General features: G+C 33.8%; 8 non-coding genes across 8 annotated transcripts; 5 read left to right on the top strand and 3 right to left on the bottom strand.

Annotated features, from left to right (window-relative positions):
* Positions 1-8504: 8504 nt before the first annotated feature.
* Positions 8505-8598, bottom strand: TRNAY-GUA (transfer RNA tyrosine (anticodon GUA)). The gene is made up of 2 exons: positions 8562-8598; positions 8505-8540 (listed from the first exon to the last, which is right to left on the bottom strand). It is a non-coding gene; the product is annotated as a tRNA-Tyr (tRNA).
* A 626-nt stretch (positions 8599-9224) lies between these two features.
* Positions 9225-9321, top strand: TRNAY-GUA (transfer RNA tyrosine (anticodon GUA)). Its single transcript has 2 exons — positions 9225-9261; positions 9286-9321. It is a non-coding gene; the product is annotated as a tRNA-Tyr (tRNA).
* A 4140-nt stretch (positions 9322-13461) lies between these two features.
* TRNAY-GUA (transfer RNA tyrosine (anticodon GUA)) lies at positions 13462-13557 on the top strand. The gene is made up of 2 exons: positions 13462-13498; positions 13522-13557. It is a non-coding gene; the product is annotated as a tRNA-Tyr (tRNA).
* A 940-nt stretch (positions 13558-14497) lies between these two features.
* TRNAY-GUA (transfer RNA tyrosine (anticodon GUA)) lies at positions 14498-14593 on the bottom strand. The gene is made up of 2 exons: positions 14557-14593; positions 14498-14533 (listed from the first exon to the last, which is right to left on the bottom strand). It is a non-coding gene; the product is annotated as a tRNA-Tyr (tRNA).
* A 386-nt stretch (positions 14594-14979) lies between these two features.
* TRNAY-GUA (transfer RNA tyrosine (anticodon GUA)) lies at positions 14980-15073 on the bottom strand. Its single transcript has 2 exons — positions 15037-15073; positions 14980-15015 (listed from the first exon to the last, which is right to left on the bottom strand). It is a non-coding gene; the product is annotated as a tRNA-Tyr (tRNA).
* Positions 15074-20101: 5028 nt separating this feature from the next.
* On the top strand, positions 20102-20196 carry TRNAY-GUA (transfer RNA tyrosine (anticodon GUA)). The gene is made up of 2 exons: positions 20102-20138; positions 20161-20196. It is a non-coding gene; the product is annotated as a tRNA-Tyr (tRNA).
* A 395-nt stretch (positions 20197-20591) lies between these two features.
* TRNAY-GUA (transfer RNA tyrosine (anticodon GUA)) lies at positions 20592-20686 on the top strand. Its single transcript has 2 exons — positions 20592-20628; positions 20651-20686. It is a non-coding gene; the product is annotated as a tRNA-Tyr (tRNA).
* Positions 20687-21724: 1038 nt separating this feature from the next.
* TRNAY-GUA (transfer RNA tyrosine (anticodon GUA)) lies at positions 21725-21820 on the top strand. The gene is made up of 2 exons: positions 21725-21761; positions 21785-21820. It is a non-coding gene; the product is annotated as a tRNA-Tyr (tRNA).
* The last annotated feature ends 335 nt before the right edge of the window (positions 21821-22155 follow it).

Here is a 22155-nt window from a genome sequence, read left to right as displayed (position 1 = left end):
CATCATGTCCACAATTCGATTATGTGGAGAAACTTTGACACTTCATTCATTTTTCGCGTTTTTTATAAAATACTCAAAAAATGTATTGTAAACAAACCCACTTGTTGGTTCTGTGTTTAGTAATTTTGACGTTTTAGGAATTCAGGAAAAACCAGGGTTCTATAATTTGTTTTCATCTAGATCTACCTCTTTACTTATACCATGAGTAGACTAAAATCGTCTTTGAGATCTAATTTAGAGTTTTTTTTATAAAGTCGACTTAAAGCTGGGTACACATTGTCAGTTTTGACTGACAGCTTTGTTGTTGCTTGCTAGTGTGGCCGTTCATTTTTGTCATTCATCATGCAACCACAAACTATTTTGTGGTTGCTGGACGGTTGGACAGTTATCGATAATTGCAAAAAATCGTCATTCAAAACTGACAATGTGTACTGTACTTAAGAATTCTTCGATTTTTGCCTTCAATTTCAAATGGAATTCGATTATTTTTTTCGTCAACTCAACGTCGACTAAAATTGGCTTCGAGATCGATTAGGGGTTTTTTATAAATACATATTAAGCGGGGTACACACGATCAGTTTTGACTGTCGATTTTTCGGAAATATCGATAAATGTCAAACTGTCCAGCAACCACAAAATATTTTATGGTTGCCTGATGACTGACAAAAATGAACGGCCACACTGGCAAGCAACCGATTATTTGATAACTCAAATTTGTACAAACTTTTACAAAATGCTGTTCGATAACAAACTTGTATACTAAAAGAGAAGTGAGAAGTAGTTGCAAGTACTTGCAAATACTTTATACTTGCGAAGTTATCGAACAGACCTATTGTTGCCAATAACCTATGAAAAATCGTTGGAAAACAGAACATTTGTCACAAAAATCTGATTTTCTCCAACGACCAAAAGTAAAGGTCTGTTCGATAACCCAAACTTTCACAAAATTCTGTTCGATAACAAACTTGTCCAGAAAACGAGAAATGAGAAGTAGTTGTATGTACTTGCGTGAACTTAAAAGTATTTTTTACTTTGCGAGGGTAAATAACGATCTTAGACCTTAAATAACGATTTGTAGTCCTTAAGCACATTGCACACTGACCAAAGCGGGGTACACACGATCAGTTGTGACTGTCGATTTTTCGGAAATATCGATAAATGTCAAACTGTCAAGCAAACCCAAAATATTTTGCCAGAAAATTGCCCAAAAAGTACTTTGACTGTCAGTTTAGGATGATGGATGTACTAGAGCTGGCAAACTAACGATATTCCCAACATTAGATATTTTCGATATTTCATTTCAAAAAATCGATTGATATCGATATTATCGTTTACTTGTCATCACCATTAATTTGGAAATGAAAATTGCGAAATGTCTATGCTTTTTTTACGTTTTGCACAAGTAGTTCACAAAAATAAATATAAAGGAGAAAAACAATTGCTTTTATTTAATAAAAATATACAAAAATACATTTTATTTTTCTGGCAAATTTGTACGTGCGAATACGAACTTAAATCTAAACTCATCCAACATATGAGTAAAGTTGGGTGTTATTTCGGATAAAAGAATAAAGAGGAAGTCGAACTATGTTGCCCTTGTTATTTTATTCTTTTATCAGAAATAACGTCCAACTTTACTCAAACGTTGGATATGTTTAGGGCTTTATTTTCTTACATCCACGAACCCGAAAAGCGGCGAAATTTATATTTATCTCAATGAATTTTAGGTTAGCGGTTTTAAATCCGATAATATCGATAGACAAAACTATCTATCGATATTGAATTTATTTAAAAATAATCGATATTAGTGCTATAGTGCTCAAATGGGGTCCCATTGTTCAAACTTTTACAAAATGCTGTTCGATAACAAAATTGTTCCGTGAAAGAGAAATAGAGAAGTGGTTGCAAGAACTTGCAAATACTTTTTACTTGCGAAGTTATCGAGCAGGTCTACCAGTAATTAAAAATGAGAAGTCTTCCCAGTTGTTCAATAAATATCAATGGTCTATTTTGACATAGTTATGTAACTAGTTACTTATTGATCCTAGTTACTTTACACCCAAAAATGCTACACAAAATTGGTTTGTTCCAGAACTGCAAGAATCTACTAATTTTTACTATTTTTTCCAATAACATAAAGGAAAAAATGTTATCGTAGTAAAAAATAGTAGCTTCTTGCTGGTTCTGGAACAGAGCAAATATCCTATAGCTTGCTTTTGTCTCTGGAAATGGGCTTCCCTGTAGACCTGGCACAAAATCGATGGTACTATCGATAAAATCGATTATTTTTTAAAAATTAAATATCGACAGATAGTTTTGCCTATTGATATTATCGGAACAAAAATCCGCAACCTAAAATTCATTGAAATAAATAGAAATTTCGCTGCTTTTCGGTTTTGTGTGTGTGAGAAAGTAAGTCCGTAGTTACACGTGCACATTTTTCATTTTTTTAATACAGTATAGTCTCGATAATCCGGACACTCGTTAATCCGGACAACGCGGTAAACCGGACACCAGAATTATTTACATTGTAGACTCGGTAATCCGGACATCACATATTTTTCTTACCTCGATAATCCGGACATCAATATTTTTTCTTATATAGAACGTTAGATTCTTATTTATTTCATTGACGTTTTCGTTCTTAACAATAGCAAATGGTGTATAAATAAGAAAGCATAAGTTTTTCAAAGTTGTTGGTCCAAATGTTGACTTTCTACATAGCCACTCTTAACTCAGTTATATAGTCAATAAGGAATTAACTATTTGAATCTGTCAAATGATATTCCTTCGTATGACCATAGATGACTGGCTACGATAAGCAATAATATTTAAAACCTAGTGTTGGGTAGCCTATTTCCCTGAAAAATCGATGTTGCGTGTTCCTTTCCTCTAAAGGAATTAGTTCATTTTCCCTCCGTTTAGTGAGAAAGACCCTTGTATTCCAAAGACAGTTGACCAAGAAATGTTTAAATCCTTTAAAGCGTTGAGATTAATAGCTTAGTTTTTATTGGGATTTTTAGCTAAAAGAGGAAACGACTAGAGAGACCTTGTATAGGAATTTCAATAAATTAAAAAAAAAAAAAACTATTGCCCCTTTTATTTTCTTTCTTTGATATTCTAAATCATTGGTAACTAAGGATTGTTGTATAGAATTCTCGTAATTATGCAACCAATAGATTCAAATTCAATTTTGTCTTATTCCTAAGCTATCAGACTTATATAAAACAATATCTCTTTTTGGTTTCTTGGATGAGATGAGGTGGTTTGTTGATGTTATGGCTAAAAATTCACCATAATGAGATGAGTGGGTTTGAGTTCTAAACTTCTATCAATAGTCATAATAGGCTCACGTCCTCCCATGGACAAGCGAAATCAATAATGTACATATATTGATTTCGCTACGAAGTTTATATTCTTAAAAAAATATATATGAATAAATATACACCAGTTGTAGAGAAGTTTTAGATGACAAAAATACTCACCAAATACCACTTAAATTACTCTGAAGTAATATAAGAAGTAAATTTGGTAGCCAGGGAATGCTGCTGCCGGACATAAAATGGTCGCAACCCGTGATATTTGCTTAATATGAATTCGTTTACCTTATATGTCAGTTGTAAAAGTCCCTTTTTAATGTACAAAATTATATGTTTTTGTTGATACTCGGTAATCTGGACACCGCCGAAACATGTGGTGTCCGGATTATCGAGACTATACTGTATTTTTATAAAATAAAAGCAATTGTTTATTCTCCTTTACATTTCTGTGAAATACTTGTGTAAAATGTCAAGAAAAGCATTGACATTTCCGCCATTTTCATCTGCAAATTAATGGTTTTGACAACTTAACGATAATATGGATAGCAATCGATATTTTAAAATATTATATCGAAAATATCTAATGTTGGGAATATCGATGGTTTGCCAGCTCTACTTCCCTGCTTTTCATTAGAGTTGTACAATCTAGTTTATTTGAAAGATCTAGTTCAATAGTTCAGCTCTTTTAACTGGACTAGTTCAGTAATCTAGTTCATAGTTCACTATCCAGTTCAATCATTCGGATCATAATCGTTCAATCAAACGCATACATACACCAAATAGAAACAAACAATAGCAAAAATCGTATGTTGTGTGTGTGTGTAGAAACTGTCAACGCGAAAAAGCTTTGTGCGTGTGTGTTTATTTTTTTCTATCCAGAACAAGGCACATTCAGTATGGGAATATGTGGAATTTGTTGTGTTTCTGAAGAAATCTTCACTTTCGAATAGCTATTCATTGTACCGTGATCCAAAACGTAAACAAACTTATCACATTAGAAGGCATCTCTTAACACTGACGACGGCGTAACTTTATGCATATGTGAACGACATGTTGAACTAGATTGTGAATCGTTCGTTCGTTGATCGTACGGTAGCCGACTGAATATAGGTTAGTGAACTATTGAACTATAATGAACTATATCGACTAATCTAGTTCATACGCTCTATTCAATGAATCGTTCAATTGAACTAGTTCGTTCATGAACTATACAACTCTACTTTTCATGTCAATTCACTAGTTGCAGGTAATGCGGCGTGTAATATATTGACTATTTAGAGACTACCGATGGATAGTGTAATCGACAATGCTTCTCTATTGTAATCTCTTTTCAACATTATTTTGTTAACAAAATAGAAAAAAAAATTCTGTCATATGTTGTTTATTCATAATTAAAAAACGTATTTGATGCGTACGTTGTGGAAAAATTTTAAGAACGTGTTATGAGCAAAATTGTAGAAAGAATGAATAATTTAAGAAAATATCGTCTGCTCCGTCGGAAAAGGACGTAAGTCCACTTTTTTGGAAACCGCGTTTTTGTTACAGAATGATAGTACAAGTCAAAACACGTCGTATTATACCAAGAAAATGGTTGTATGTCGCGTTTTTCTATATGTTCTGCCCTTGTCGGAAAAGGTCGTAAGTCCACAAAACGTACAACTTTGAGTACGAAAAGGTCGTAATTCCACAGGAAAATTTATACTTTAAAAAAATACTACAGCTAGTGTAGTTCAGATATTATGTTTAACGTAATCCATGGTTGGGGTACATTGTAAAGAACTAGCCTACACCTTTGGATGATAATCGGATGATATTTGGCGGAGCCTGTGGACCAAACTTTTGAACAAAAATGTGATAATTTCTATATTGCAACGAAAATTTACATTTGAAATCTATTTTCCCCTATAAGCGAACTGATTATGAAAGATGGACTTCTGGCTCTTTCATTGATACAAATTGGGATGCTGTATGTGTTCAAATACCTCATATATTGAAAAATTTGTAAAAAAAATCAAAATATTTACTGTTTTTACTGTCGTATATCTAACTTCACTTTGTCAACTAGCAATTTGTGGTTTCTCTAGGGACATTTATTCACATAACGGTATTAGTTTGTATTCTGAATTCAATAAAGTAATACCTTCTAACGGACGGGTAAGTGCAATGTTTATATTATTAAATGATTCTAAAATAATAATTGAGTGAAATGTTATTAAACTAAGAAGACATCATGGTTCTTGCTAACATAGAGCAGTATGAATTTGGAATGGAATTAGACGATGGTGTCATGGGTCTAGTTCCCTATGGTTTTCACGGTGATTCTGAAAGCTCTGATGATAAACTTCCTAAACGCAGGAAGACATTACATGCTGAAGATTCTACATGGTTTGCAGACAAAAACAAAAGATGCAGTGAGTTGGGGCAGAAATACTTGGGAAGACAAAAAAAGGACTCTATTTGGGATTACAATGTAGCTAAGAAACCACGTACATTAACGAAATTAATCAATAAATTGAATTGAATGAAAAGGTCGTAAGCAAAAATACAAGGTCGTAAGTACAACGTGTCATGTCTTATATTAAATATTAGCCGAACCGGTCCACGTTGCTGGACCTTGAAACAGTTTATGATACCTTTTCTTATGTCAATTATATTTTTTGCATCGCAAATTAATTGTGATATGCTAGTGACTATCAAGAACAAGTAAGAACATTGTTAAATTCGGCAAGGCCGAACTTGTTATACCCGCCACCATGAGTTGTATTGTATTTTACTTCAATTAGTTTTCTTTAGTTTATGAAGTAGACTAAATACCAAATTTCAGCAATTTTGGTAAAACAATGTGGCTATCGATATGTTGCCTTCTAATCTAAACACTTGCTTTCCAATAAGACCAAAGCTTCGTTATGCATAACATCTGGTATTTTCATTGATTTGTAGCATATTTAAAAAAGTGGGAGTGGTCGGGTATTATTGCTAAAATATGTACCAGGGATTGGAGAAGTGGAATCATTCGAAAGTTTTATATAAATAGCGCATTTAAAAAAATAGGGCACAGGTGTAACCCGCTCCTCCGAAATTCAACAAAATATATAGCCTACTTCCACCAAGGTACATCCCCGTGAATAATCTGAAAATTACATGGAATAAGTACTTAGGGTCGGAGATTCAACAACCGTTGCTTCCCACATTAATTTTCTGACCGATACTTTCACAAATTTTGCAAAAACAGAGTTTTTTAAAAAATAGGGCCTGCCCCCGCCCACTCCGAAATTCAAAAAAATAGAAAGCCTATTTCACCTCGGTTGTTCCTTGTATATTCTCTGAAATTTAAAAAAAAATAGGTTCAGTCGTTTTTGAGTATATGCGGAACATACAAACATTGTCTTTTATATATAAAATTTCACCCAGAAGTATTGGTCCATTAAACCCGCTAATAATTATCTCATCACCATGTTAAATTGCAAGCTTATTCCTTGTCTTAAACTCAAATCATTCATAAAATTTCGCTACGATCGGAATATTACTGCGATCTACAGGACAGCTACAAAGTCGGGTAAAAATTGTGGGTTTGGTCCATTTCACACTTGCCGATCATAACCAACATCTAATGGGGTCACTTCAGGTCAGAACCCGACCACTCCACAAAATTTCGTGACGATCGGTCCAAAATTGAGGCCTGGAGTTTTATTACAATTGTAAATGGATGGACGGGCACACATAGCTAGATCGCTTTATCTCGTCAATATATGAAAAAAATGGCAAGGGGAGGGGGTCTACGACGAATACTTCGCGATGTTACACGAATATTGGGCAAAGCAAACTTATAATACCCTTTCCACATTGTTTTGTAAAGTATAAATATTTTATTTTAAAAACGTCCGTAAATTGTAGGAAAAGGTCGTAAGTCCCTACAAAAATACCAAACTGTACAAGGAAAAGGTCGTAAGTCCAAAGACATTCACTTATTTCCCAAACGCGACGGAATATTGTCAAACAAAGTACAGGTATTGAAGCGGAATAAATAATCGAAGAATACTGCCTTTACCACCATAATAAAATCTTTAATACAGAAAGCGCTGGCATGTTTTTTCTTCAACCTGAACAATTTATTGAGAGGGACTTACGACCTTTTCCGACGGAGCAGACGATATCTATTTTGACACAATTCATTATAGCGTCATTTCATTAAACGTTTATACATTTTATTTCAGGAACCTTTGAATGATCTGAAGGACACACGAGGAAAACATTCCACTGACCAAAAAACATAATTCGCTGTACCGTGTAGTCACACACAAGTTCCAGTATCAAGGATCAAGTTGAACCTATCATATCCATATGAATACAAGATTATATTGTCATTTTTAAAATTTTTGCACTCCATGTAATAAAATAAAGTGTGGACAATGCATAGTATATGCATTTACCCATTTATCTGATTTCAATTTACTAGTCATTTTGGATCATTTTTAACTAACGAATTGACTGGTAATGCAATGAAGGGACAATTGGGTTTCCCAAGACTATCGAATTGACTGCTTACTGGTAATGGATTGGAGAGACAATTGCTTTTAACACGACTACCTGACTGCTTACTGGTAATGGATTGGAGAGACAATTGCTTTCAACACGACTATCGCATTTGGTGGTTACTGGTAATGCAGTAAAGGACAATAGACCCCCTCCTATGTCATCCCCATGTTCAATTCACCAGTCTATAGCATTGCGAGTAGATTGGGTGGTAACTAGTTGTGTTTACCAGTAGCCATCAAAATTTCGTGTTATACCCTAGTTACCCGAACAACTGGGTTGTTTATGAAATGAAAATTTTCAATACACAAATTTTTTCATTACACAAGACAACCCAGCAAACTAACATTGCTTGAGAACATTTAAAATTGGAATTGTAAACGCTTGTGTAGCAAATGGAGAATAATCAAAATTTGATTCTCTTGAAAATATTGAATGTACCTATGGTCATTATTAGCTAAGCTTATCCGTGTAATTGTAGAACGTGTTTATACAAACGATTTTTCGTAATTGTTTTACTGTATTTTCGCTGGCAAGGTGCAGATTCACAAATCACGGTCAATGAATGAGGCGTCTTGTGGGGCTTTGTAATAATATGGGGACCAACTTTTCAGAATTTAGATTTTAAAATTGTTCGCCTTAAAAAATGAATCCTTCGAGCCGGATTTGAACCAGCGACCTATGGATATCTACGAACAAATTCTATTTCTACAGTCCACCGCTCTACCAACTGAGCTATCGAAGGTGATACACAGAAACGTACTGTATACGACATAATAAATGTACTTACTCATTAAACCAAACATGAAGTTCCTAACATAAGTTTGAAAAGTAACTGGATTATCTAAGACATTGGAAATCGTAACAGTTTTCAGTAAAAAGTGCACGCATAATAATGATATCTCTCCACAACAAACCACTTGATATTCTTCACAAGTTTCTTGCGGTTGCTAGGCGCTGCTATGTGTGAACCACAAGCAATAAAACTGTGCCACCAGTGTAGTGTGTCTGGTCGTCATCTGCTTTGGTTTAGTGGCCTATCTCAACAACACAAAAATACCTTTCACTTTTATTCGTTGAATATGCTCGTCTTTGATTTTGAATAAATCAAGTTCATTCATTATTATGTTCATTTACCACCACTTCACCTCATTCATATTGAAATATTTATGTTTGTACATAATATTGTCGTCAACATAAAAATGAAAATGATTTTGAATTAAAAGAAACGAACGATTGCAAAGCCAATATGTTTTTTTTTTTTTCTCAGTGATAAGCGTCGTCTATCTGTGGTCTTCAGTTGTTGCTATTTATAGACACAGTAGTTTTTTTTTCTTTTGTGTTTTGTTATGCCGCCACTCACTTCGTATACCTTCGATAGCTCAGTTGGTAGAGCGGTGGACTGTAGAAACTAAATATGCTGTGTATAGACATCCATAGGTCGCTGGTTCAAATCCGGCTCGAAGGAGATTTTTTTTTTACTTTTTTAATTATTTTTTTTTTATATATAATTTATTACGGAAACATTTCTCTCGCGTGGACATCATGAATAATTTGGGAAAAACAATTTATCATCAACGATGAGGGTTTTTGTTACATTGAGGGCCGTTATTGTGGATAAAAAGTTTGTTTTCAAATTCAAACGAATTAAGTAAACAAAATTACACTAGGGCTGTTTGATAACTTCGCAAGTAAAAAGCATTTGCAAGTTCTTGCAACTACTTGCAAATACTTCTCATTTCTATTTTACTGGACAAGTTTCTTATCGAACAGCATTTCGTAAAAGTTTGTACAATTTGTACAAACTTTTGAGTTATCGTACATACCTACTATTTTGCTTCGAATGTACAGTCAGAGTCAAAAGAAACTTAACAGCTAATATTTTAGTTTAAGGGGTTGATTATCGGTAGCAATTATCGTTAAGTGGCGTTACCAGCTGCCAAAATTATATTATGTATGGCAATTTTCATGAAATCTAACACATAGTGTGGTTATTTTAACCGGTTCGCCTCATAATGCACTTACGCGGCTAATTATACCCTCAGCCTTTAGACTAGAAAGGGTATATACACTTTCATAGGGCAAAATGTGCCTCATCGAAATAATGGTTTTAGACCCCAAGTATGTTTGTACGGAATGTGTTTCAGACAATTTGGAGTTGATTTATCAAAGTCCGTCCGTCACACGATAACTCTCGAAAGGATGAACCGATTCGGATCAAATTTTGGCTTTAGTAATATTTTGTCCAAACTTGGTTTAAGTTCGAAGATGAGCTATATCGGTTCACTCCTTCCGGTACCTCCCCCTCAAAATTTACAAAATGTTCGGAAAATTTGTGGGCATGATAACTATTGAAGGGAGTAACCGATTTGGTCCATACTTTGCACATCGTGAAATTTCTACCGGACTTAGATGAGGTTCTAATATGGACTCAATCGGCCCACTTCTTCGGGTACCTACCACACAAAATTTCGGATAAGTTCAGTTTCGGACCTGGTTTCGAATCGCTTTGATTTGTGTTGCAACAACTTGTATTCACATCCCCCATACGACGGTACAAGTTTCCTCAGGGGCAAGTCCATACTTCCTGAGAAAATGGCCTGAAAGTTACTAAAAAGCCCTATGACACCGTGTGTACACGCAGAGAAAAAAATATGTTTGATCCAACAATATTCCAAGAGCAAAATATGTATTGTTAACATATTGTTGGATTCCTCCTGTAGTATTGTAAATCCAAAAATAGTTTGTGTCAACTGAACAATATTTCTCTCTTTTCTTCGAAAATTTGTTTCTCTTGTCTCGCTATTCGATGCCGTGTTGAAAAAACAATTTTGGTGAGTTGTGGTGTGTTTGTATGACATGCTGCCTTTACCTTTGTTTTTGTGCGTATTTACTTGTGAGACTCTTGTTTTTATTTGTTTCTGTTTTGTTTCATTCTTCTTTCCTTTTCATGTTCGTTATGGTGTTTAATTATTCCTTATGTTGTGGTGGGTTCTTGTGGCTTTTTGTTTGTCTTTGTTGTCAGCCAATGCAGCAAACCATGTATTGTGTTCATCAATGATTGCAATATTATACGCGACATTTATATCCAAGTTATGCGAAAAGTGTATATGAGAAGTATATGCACTCAAATCAAAAATTTCTGGGCTGGTTTTCTGTATTGACAATACTTTTTGTAAACAAAATTAGATTATGATAGTTCCTACAATCGGTATTGTTAACGACTTTAACAATATTGCGGAAATTCGAAAGTTGTTTTTGTTTTCTATGTTTGGAACAAAAGATGGTATTTTTGGATTTGGATTACAATGTTTGAACAAAACAAATACATTTTTGGAACCAAAACATATATTTTTGTTCCAACAAAAGCGAAAAATATTTTTTCTCTGCGTGTAGTGGTTGGAGCGCAAGAGAACTCTCGAACGAATCTGTCGATTCGGTCCAAAATTTGGCCATCGTAATATTTTATCAAAACATAGTTTAAATTCAAAGATGGGCTATATCGGTCCACTAAGGTTCGAATATGAACTATATTGTCTACTCCTTCTGGTACCTCTCACACAAATTTTCGGATAAGTTCACTTTAAGTTCTTCTCTCGAATCACTTTGGTTTTTGTTGAAGCGATTTACATTCGCTACCTCCATTACGGCGGTAAACGGTTTTTTCAGGGACAAGTTCATATTTCTTGGGAAAACAGGTGTAAAAAAACCCCTATGTCACCATATGTGGCGGTCGGAGAGCACGATAACTCTCGAACTGTTCAACCGATTTGGTCCAAAATTTTGTCTTCGTCATATTATATCCCAACTTAGTTTCATGAGCAATACCGGTCCAAAACTTTCGCTACTTCTCCCCAATATTTAAAAAATGTCACTAAAATGCTAGGACGATATCACTTGAATGGGGCAACCAATTTGGTCCAAACTCCTATTTTATCAAAATTTAGTTTAACTTCTAAAATGGCCCATATCGGTCCTCCCTAAGGGTACCTGCCCTACAAAAGTTCAACATTTGTGCCTTAGTGCAGTTAATTCCTAATCCACATTTTTGCCGGCAAGTTCAAATGTCCAAAAAGGGCCACAAAATTCTGAAGAGACCTTAAATACATTCGATCTGTCCGGAGGTGAAAGTTTCGCTTCACATTGGCTTTTTACTTAATTAATTAATGATGCAAAGAATCAACAATTGTAAAGAAAATGTATATTTTCCTTTCTATTTTACTTCTTGGTTCTTCGAAAATTCACTGCAACTGAAAATTGGTGGTTGCTGAAAAATAGCCGCTTCAGCAACTGCGATTCGCAAAGCGGCTAAGATCTGGATTCCAACTAGTAGTGACTGAACCCATGGAAGACCACTTTTACAAAGCCAGATTTTAATGTTTTTGAGAGGTGGGTAGTAGTGGAGTTTGTCGACAGAGGGAATTCAAATCCTGCTTTATCAAATCCTAAGTTCTTAACATGTTAAAGATATCTGCTGGAAAGGTTACAGAAAAAAAACACTTTATGTTGGACACCGGACCACTGTGATATTGACGGGAAAGAGATTACCGATGAGCTAGCACATGTTGTATGAACACGATGGACTTTGCAGCCGCTGTATTTATTTGCAATCAATTTAGCCCTGTTGGTCCGTCCGACTGTCTGGCTGGAGCGCACAATAACTCTCGAATCTATTTGGTCATCGTAACATTTTGTACAAACTTATATCAAGTTCGAAGTTGAGCCATAACGGCTACTCTTTTCTGTGCCTCTCTCAAAATGGTGCGCATCCGAAAACTCGAACGGATCAACAGATTTTGTCCGAAATGTGTTCTTTTAATATTTCTTCCAGATATACATAGGCCAGGTTCGAATATGGACTATTACATCGTGCAAGTGCAGTTTAAGGATATGTCTCTGATCGTTTTGAAATTTGTCCAAGACCGTACTTCCTGAGATAATGTGCCAAAAGCTCTAAAAACCCTGCGAGCACCAACGAAAATCACAAAAGAGCATGGGCATGGTGGTCCTGCTACTGAATCCAGGCAAGGATGTCAGGGTGAACCATATTGACCGATTTCTTTTGCCGCTCATAGCAAAGACACTTTTCTTCTCTTCAGCTTCGGAAAAAAATATCCAATTGCCGATCATTAGAATAAAAAAAGGGGACAAGCTTTAGTCCGCGAAAAGGTCTGAACCTGTTCTTAAGCTTTAATGTTTCAACATTTGTGGCGGAGGTATCTTCGAAACATACGTCAAGTTTTTAAGAATGAGTATGACATGCAAATATTGGACAAAATCGACAGTTGGAATTGCAAATGGTTGGATATGGATAAATCGCGTCGAAAAGAGTGTAAAGTGGATTTGAAGGGTGAGCAAACAAAATGTAGACATCCATAGGTCGCTGGTTCAAATCCGGCTCTAATGAGTAGTTTTTTGCTAATGTGTTCTTTGTTTTAAAGAATTGTAAGACGATGTATAAGTATTTTAATAAATATTATTTATTATTGTATATTTTTATTAATTATTTCATATTTTTTTGTTGATTTTATATATGTATATTCTTTCTTAAAATTAATTTATTTTTTACTTAAAAAAACTAAAAAATATTATGATTGGAACACCATCGCCTTCGATAGCTCAGTTGGTAGAGCGGTGGACTGTAGAAAATGATATGTCTAATGTAGGTATCCATAGGTCGCTGGTTCAAATCCGGCTCGAAGGAGATTTTTTAAAAGATTTTTTTTATTAATTGACAAAAAAACGAATTTTATGTATATTTTTAAAATACACAAATTCGAAACAAAATACATCTAAATCGGAATACAAAACCTCGCTTGTTTTGTTTAATATTTAAAATAAAAAGGAAATACGAAGTATCAAACCCAATTGTGTATTTAAAAGTTGTTTTATTTGAACCAAAAATTTATAGTGTGGGGTACATGTCTTTTCATTTTCAAAGCGACAAAGTGAACGGCTATATCTTTTGTATTAGGTCCATTTAGACAAGTTGTCAATAGTTCTTAATGGATTTAAGAATTAACAACTCTATTGTTTTTTGAAAATTTTAATCGAATTCGAGTCTTTTTTGATCCCAATGCACGATCACATTTCTATTATACATATTACATATATCGTCACCACAAATGCCAGAAGACGTAACCCACTTGAAAATCGGAATTAGTTTTGTGATGGAATCCGATACATAAAGCTAAAATACATCCCCTGGCAATATTTCAACCTTCTACGTTCAAAAATAAGGATCCTATTCACGAAATGGTATTTCGGAAAATGGGATAACATTGCATTTTTTGTTGTAATGGAGGATCTCAAAACCAAGCGCTTCAGCGGTTTTGGTTTCACTACTTATTCCTATTCGTACAGGATTGATAATACTCCAAATATTCGCCCTTATAAGATTGATATTCTATAAAACATTTTTTCATTTTATACTGAAGCAAAATATAAATATTACGTTCGCGATCCAACTGGTGATAACTGCATCTCCGCCAGCTGTACTCAAGACTATTTTTAGATATTTTTGAAGCTGAAAAGAGAGGTGGTTATACAAAGTCAAGGACGTTGGTTGATAAAGACCAAGTTTTAAATTTGAATCCACAAAACCTCATCTTCAATTTGCTATGACATTTTATATTAAAATATACTCCTTCGAGCCGGATTTGAACCAGCGACCTATGGATATCTGCCAATCAAATACATCTTACTACAGTCCACCGCTCTACCAACTGAGCTATCGAAGGTTATAAACTGAGGCATTTGGGATTTAAAGCAAACCAAAAAATACTCATACTGCAATAAAATGCAAATACTACCTCTGGTGGAATTATAAACATTGTTCAACAACATCCCATACGGGACAAGGGGGACTTCTCTCATATCAATGAGTGCACCCCGATTCATATTTAGCTCAATGATATGCTGGAATTATGCTGCTACTAAATTTCAATAAGCTGTACTGAAGACTATTTTTAGATTTTTTCGAAGCTGCAATAGAGGTTACAAGTTAACAAAATCAAGGACATTGATAAAGACCCAGTTTTAAATGTTAATCACACCTGCGGTGGAGAGAATTTTGTCATCACAATTCATAAGTGACGATACTGTTAAATTGCATATTAAAAGATACTCCTTCGAGCCGGATTTGAACCAGCGACCTATGGATGTCTATTATTTTGTTCATCATCTACAGTCCACCGCTCTACCAACTGAGCTATCGAAGGTTGTTGATATACACCTTTATAATTGAAGACAAATTATTTTTAAAACTAATCCATTGAGTTAGCAGAGATGGCGATGACGATGACGATTTTTTAGATTTTCGATGGTCAGAAAGTTGTAAACGTCGAAAACGTCATATACCCGTAAACGTCATAAACCTAAGAAATTATATGTTACCATAATATTTTTCACTTAATATTAATTCTGCAAGAGTGTCTTTGTTATTGAAGAGCCTCCGTACCTTTTTTTTGAAAATAACGGCATATTTTTATTAATATTTTAATTTTTAAAATAGCTGAAATAATTGAACAATAAATTGACATCAACAATATATTCAAAACACTACCACTACTTTACATATGATTCAAAGAATTTGCGGGTGAAGAAATAAATAAACATATCGTCACCGTAAATGCCCGAAGACGTAACCCACAACCAAATCGAAATTCGTTTTTTGATGATACATAAAGCTAAAATACATGCTGTGGCAAATTGTCAATCTTCTACGTTCAAAACTAACGATCCTATTCAAGGAATGGTTTTTTAGTTTCATTACTTACTCCCATTTATACACGATTGATAATACTCCAAATATTCGCCCTCATAAGATTGATATTCTATAAAACAGTTTTTCATTTTATAACGTTTTTTGCTTCTCCTGTAAAGTTTTGGATTTGTGGGTTACGTATTAGGGCATTTGTTATGACGATATGTATTTACATTTAATATTTGCATTTACATTGCTAATGGACTGTTATAGAGTTAAGCTGTGGTCGCTGGTTTAAATCCGGTTGAAAGGATGTATCTATTTCTCTTCTTATTTTATATATTACTAGCATGTGCCCGCTACTTCGTTAGCGGAATTGACACAATTATAAAGAAAATCTCAACATTAAAATTATTTTGTTTTAATAGAAATTATTTTTGTTATTTCTGACCGATTTCTGAATTTATTGAAAGAATTTTTGTTTTAATTTGAAATTGAAAATCAAAATTTTTACAAATTCATCGTTTGTAATCATTTTTTGTCTAACTGGATTTTAAAGAAAGAAAATCTTTTGTGCGACACCTGTTATGTGAAAACAAAATTATTAAAGAGACGTAAATCATTCGTAAATCAGAATGAAGTTTATACCATTATCACCAACTGCGACATCTGTTGTAATGGAAAATAACAACCTTCATTGTATTTCCAATATATATTGGTTTACGATAAAATAAATGCGCCTAGAAGAAAACTACAAAATTTGAAATTGTTTGTGATATTTTACGGTATTAAGAAATTATAGCATCTAATTTTACAAATGTGTTGACAACTAAGTACATAAGTAAGTAATAATAGTGAATAAGAAGGATTTTTGTTATTGTTATTTTTTGTGGTTTCAGGACGAATTTTGCAAAACCCGGCCTTATCTCTCAAATTTGCACCAACAGTGACCTACTGGTAAAATTTCAAGCTCCTAGCTTTAGCCGTTTTAGCGGGGCGGTGATGATGAGTCAGTCAGTCACTTATCACCAAACTCAAATATATAATAGACTAGCTGACCCGGTCCGCGTTGTTGGCCCATTTTTTGGGGTTTTCGGTGTAAACATTAATAACTTATCTACATATTTATTTATATACACCTTTTCTTGGTGAAATTCGAATCATTTTAGTTGTAATTCGAGAATTCTATTTGCAATTACATAGTAACATTTTATATTTAATTCGAAACATTTCAATTGTCATTCGAATTATTCCATTTGTAATGTGAATTATTCCATTTGAAATTCAAATTATTCTATGAATCTTTCTCTTTCATCGTTCTTTTCATTTCGCAATACTTTAACGAAATTTTCTTTTTCCTCGCTCTTTTTGTTTTTTTTTTTCGTTCCAAATAGTTCCGAGACCGAAATGTTCTCATTGCTTGGTGGATGAATTTACATAAAAATAAATAAATTACAGCGAACAAACAGCAACAACGAAAGATCGACGTAGGCGTTAAATTGAAGGAACAAGAAAAACGAAAGGAACTATATGAACTAAAGGAACTATATAAACGCAAGAGCTGGATATAGTTCCAATAGTTCCTTGTCCGGAATAGTTCCTTGGAACTAGTTCGTTCCGGAACTACACAACTCTACAGATACAGCTCGCAATATTTAACACATAACTTTGTACTTTGGTATTTTTAAGGTTTAAGCCGCATTATCCTACCGAAGTGCCTTAAATTTGGTGTTTATTGTTCGTTGGGGATATGTCCGCATAGAATTGTCGATACTGGCAAGGTTACCTTCCCGGTTTTAGCTAAATTAATCAACCGAAATGGATACAATTAGATATTAAAAATATTTCTACACAGAATTATTGGTTTAGTTCCATGTCCTGATATACATAGTTACCGTAGAACAGTACCTTCCGTTTATAGATATTTTGGAAGTTTCAGTTTCAATATCCTACCGAAATGGCTACAATTTGGTATTTAGTCTTCTTTGTGTGTACACAACCTTCCCGCATGGAATATTTCGTACAGGTCCAGGTTTTATATACAGCATCCAATGATTTTCCGTATTTTCAAGGTTATATCCACATTATTCAACCGAAATTACTATATTTGGTATTTAATCTCCCTTCGAGGTATAAAATATTTTCGCAGAGAATTATCGGTATAAGTCTACGTTTTGATATAGCTCTCATAGAACCATAAATCTCGATTTTTGGGAATTTTGAAAGTTTTAGCAACATTATCCAACCGAAATGACTGAAGTTCGGCCCAGTTAAACTTAACGCCGTTTTTACTTGTTGTTAATAAAGTACTGTTTCATTGAACACATTTTTATTTTAGTCTCCTACCCAGCAAAAATACTCATTACAAATTGGCCTACTTTCTCATTATTTTAACACGGGCATGTCATAGGGAGTAAGTACTTATTTTTTGGCCACTAAAAAGTAGATAAATAAGTAGTTAATCCCTGGTTACTTCAAGTCGTAACTACTTATTTAAGTACTTTTTTATTTACTTTTAAGTGCCAAAAAATAAGTACTTACTCCCTATGACATGCCCGTGTTAAAATAATGAGAAAGTAGGCCAATTTGTAATGAGTATTTTTGCTGGGTACACGCAGAGAAAAAAATATGTTTGATCCAACAATATTCCAAGAGCAAAATATGTATTGTTAACATATTGTTGGATTCCTCATGTAGTATTGTAAATCCAAAAATAGTTTGTGTCAACTGAACAATATTTCTCTCTTTTCTTCGAAAATTTGTTTCTCTTCTCTCGCTATTCGATGCCGTGTTGAAAAAACAATTTTGGTGAGTTGTGGTGTGTTTGTATGACATGCTGCCTTTACCTTTGTTTTTGTGTGTATGTACTTGTGAGACTCTTGTTTTTATTTGTTTCTGTTTTGTTTCATTCTTCTTTCCTTTTCATGTTTGTTATGGTGTTTAATTATTCCTTATGTTGTGGTGGGTTCTTGTGGCTTTTTGTTTGTCTTTGTTGTCAGCCAATGCAGCAAACCATGTATTGTGTTCATCAATGATTGCAATATTATACGCGACATTTATATCCAAGTTATGCGAAAAGTGTATATGAGAAGTATATGCACTCAAATCAAAAATTTCTGGGCTGGTTTTCTGTATTGACAATACTTTTTGTAAACAAAATTAGATTATGATAGTTCCTACAATCGGTATTGTTAACGATTTTAACAATATTGCGGAAATTCGAAAGTTGTTTTTGTTTTCTATGTTTGGAACAAAAGATGGTATTTTTGGATTTGGATTACAATGTTTGAACAAAACAAATTCATTTTTGGAACCAAAACATATATTTTATTCCAACAAAAGCGAAAAATATTTTTTCTGTGCGTGTAGACATAAAACCTTCAATAAAGAAAATCTTTTTTTGTATTTTTTATTGTTTTATCAGCTATCTAATAAAAGATCTAAAAAAAATTTGCAGAGTGGGCTTGGATGGAATTTTTGCGATTTAAAATCAATTTTTATCAATGATTGCACTCTTCGATTTTCTTGAAATTTTTTTGTATTAAACTACGAGTAATTACAACAATTTTAAGACCTATTTGGTAGTGGGATTAGAACACATGTGTTCTTCTTTGACACAGCGGTGCCGAAGTTTTTCGGCAATTTACACACATACGACCCGAATGCATAGAAAGAGCGTACGAAAAAGAGATAATATGCCTGTTCGATAACTTTGCAAGTAAAAAGTTTTTGCAAGTTCTTGCAACTACTTGCAAGACTTCTCAATTCTCTTTTACTGAACACGTTTGTTATCGAACAGCATTTTGTAAAAGTTTGTGCAATTTTGTACAAACTTTTGGGTTATCGTACAGATCTAATGTTTTGATATGTTTTTGTTTGGTAGCGTGCGTGCATAAAAACACACTAACACACAGTCATAAGTTGCCAATAGTTTGAATACATTCACATTTTGGGCTGTTCTCTTTTTGGTCACGTCTGATGTAAAGCAGCGTCAGACGAGGAAGCGCCCACGTGCGCTTACTTAACGTTGCTCTCTCCACACACACAATTCAAGCCATTGAAAAAGCATGCACTCACACAATGACACCCCGTAAAGTATGCAACAGAAAAGTATGGTGCCTGATTAGAATGATTACTATGTATTCTTAATTTTTTAAAATTTGTCAATACAATTTTTCCTTTATACCAGTGTGTTATTTAATAGCTGATAAACAACAAAAAAAAACAAAAACAAAAAAAGATTTTTTCTATTTGGACCATTATTAAAGAAGTTATTAGTAGTATTTCTTTGCACATAGTTTTTACAGAATTTGACATTTTCAAGGCGCGATATCTCTGGAACAGGTAGTCAAAAAAATTCTGAAAATATACTAAATTTGTTCTTGATGAGCAGCATCACCACAGCAAAAAATAAGGGAAATCAAAAACCTCATCTTGAAAAATTGACCGATTTCACTCAGAAATCCCCATATATAAGTAGATATAGATGTTAAATTAATATTTTAAATTATTTCAGAAATATAATAGTGCACTAAATATATAACCTTCGATAGCTCAGTTGGTAGAGCGGTGGACTGTAGAAGTTTAAAAACATTGGTAGATATCCATAGGTCGCTGGTTCAAATCCGGCTCGAAGGAGTACCTTTTTTAAACAAAAAGGCAGAACATGTCGAATTTTTTAACGTAAACTCGTACAGTGGGAACACACATTTCGTGCGGGTCTGATTATCTTCTCACTGTGTATCAAAGTATGCACTACTTAATCTAATCAATGACCTTATTAAATAGTCTTGGCACGTTTAATCCCCTCTTGCAGTGATTTAAATCTAAAATTAGATTTTAAATATCGTCACCTGAAATGCCCAAAGACGTAACCCTCAACGTAACCATTTGATGGTTACATCTTTGGGCATTTCAGTTGACGATATGTATTTAATGCAATCACAACTGCACAGATTTCATCAATGCTTTAAATTGTATTTGTCGTGTTTTAAAAATAGATTTTGAATTGGTAAGGTTTTTTTTAATTATAACCTTCGATAGCTCAGTTGGTAGAGCGGTGGACTGTAGAAGTTTAAAAACATTGGTAGATATCCATAGGTCGCTGGTTCAAATCCGGCTCGAAGGAGTATTCTTTTTAAACAAAAAGGCAGCACTTGTCAGAAAACAAATTTCAGGCGAGACTAATTCTCTTCTCACTGTGTATCAAAGTATCCACTACCACTTAATAATCTAATCAATGGCCTTCCCTGTAGGGACTGTGGCCGATTTAAGGCTCACATAAAGCTAGTTTTTTTTTTTTAACATAAGTGGCATTTTATCGATAATTTTGCCTTATGCCAACTGACTAATTTTACAAGGCGATGAGCGCCTGAGTAGTCAGTATTGTCCAACGCCAGATAACTTTTCGACTGATAATAAACTAACTCTTTTTTTGCCTATTTTTAGCCAGTTTAAAACATAATGTGGGAAAAAACAATTTTTGCTTCTGTGTGTTTTTTATTTTTGACTTTTCATATTCTCTCTCTCCCTCTCTTTGTCTCTCTCTTTTTTGTTAGAGAGAAGAAGGGGCATATTTGTATATTTCCTTTGTGTTCCTTTTTAATTCCAGAATGATATGAGTAATATGTACGAATATGTTCAGTCCATCAACACTGTATTCTATAACTGGATGCTGCATTTATACGAAGAATATTAAGAAAAAGCAAGTGCGAATTATTTATACATTTGTGCCTTATTTTTTCGACAAACACAAATACTTTGCAGAAGGTACATGTTTCTGTTTTCAGAATGGATAATCTCTAGATAACTTTTCGACTAACTTTTTATTGGTCGAAAAGTTATCTAGACATGGACAGTTGCCGAAAATTTTTTCTGTTCAAAGTGGTTCATCTATAGATAACTTTTCAGCCAGTTTTTAGTCAGTTAAAAAATTATCGATCTATTATCAATCATTTTACCAACTGGTTAATAAAAGTCCGACAGGGTTATTAACAAGTCTTGGCACGTTTAATCCTCTCTTGCAGTGATTTACACCTAAAATTAGATTTTAAATATGTATGTACTAGTAGTGCAATCACAACTGCACAGATTTCATCGATGCTTTAAATTGTATTTGTCGTGTTTTAAAAATAGATTTTGAATTGGTAAGGTTTTTTAATTATAACCTTCGATAGCTCAGTTGGTAGAGCGGTGGACTGTAGTAAGATGTATTGGAATGACAGATATCCATAGGTCGCTGGTTCAAATCCGGCTCGAAGGAGTATTTTTTAATGACAAGAAAAAGTAATAAACACTGAGTTAGTTGGGGTCTCTCATAGTGATGATGAAATGTACACCATGGGGACGAAGTCAAATTCCCTTTTCTAATTGTGTGTGGCTTTTGGAGGAGAAGTATGTGATCAATATCAAATACATCCACTTAACACAATATCTCTAAAAATGCAGTTATATTATAAATAATAGTCTTTTTAGAAAGCCTTACCGTGTTGCAGTAATCCAAATCTAAAAATATTTTTTTTTATAAAAAAAATATGGCCTTATTAAATTTTTTATATAAAAAATATTTTTATTTGTAAAAAATACTTTTGTTTGTAT

This window comes from Musca autumnalis, unplaced genomic scaffold (assembly GCF_047663935.1).
Source record: "Musca autumnalis isolate F117 unplaced genomic scaffold, ASM4766393v1 scaffold_3, whole genome shotgun sequence".
In the NCBI taxonomy this organism is placed as follows: Eukaryota; Metazoa; Arthropoda; class Insecta; order Diptera; family Muscidae; genus Musca; species Musca autumnalis.
The sequence above is the reverse complement of the archived record's forward strand: the minus strand, read 5'-3'. Positions and strand labels throughout refer to the sequence as shown.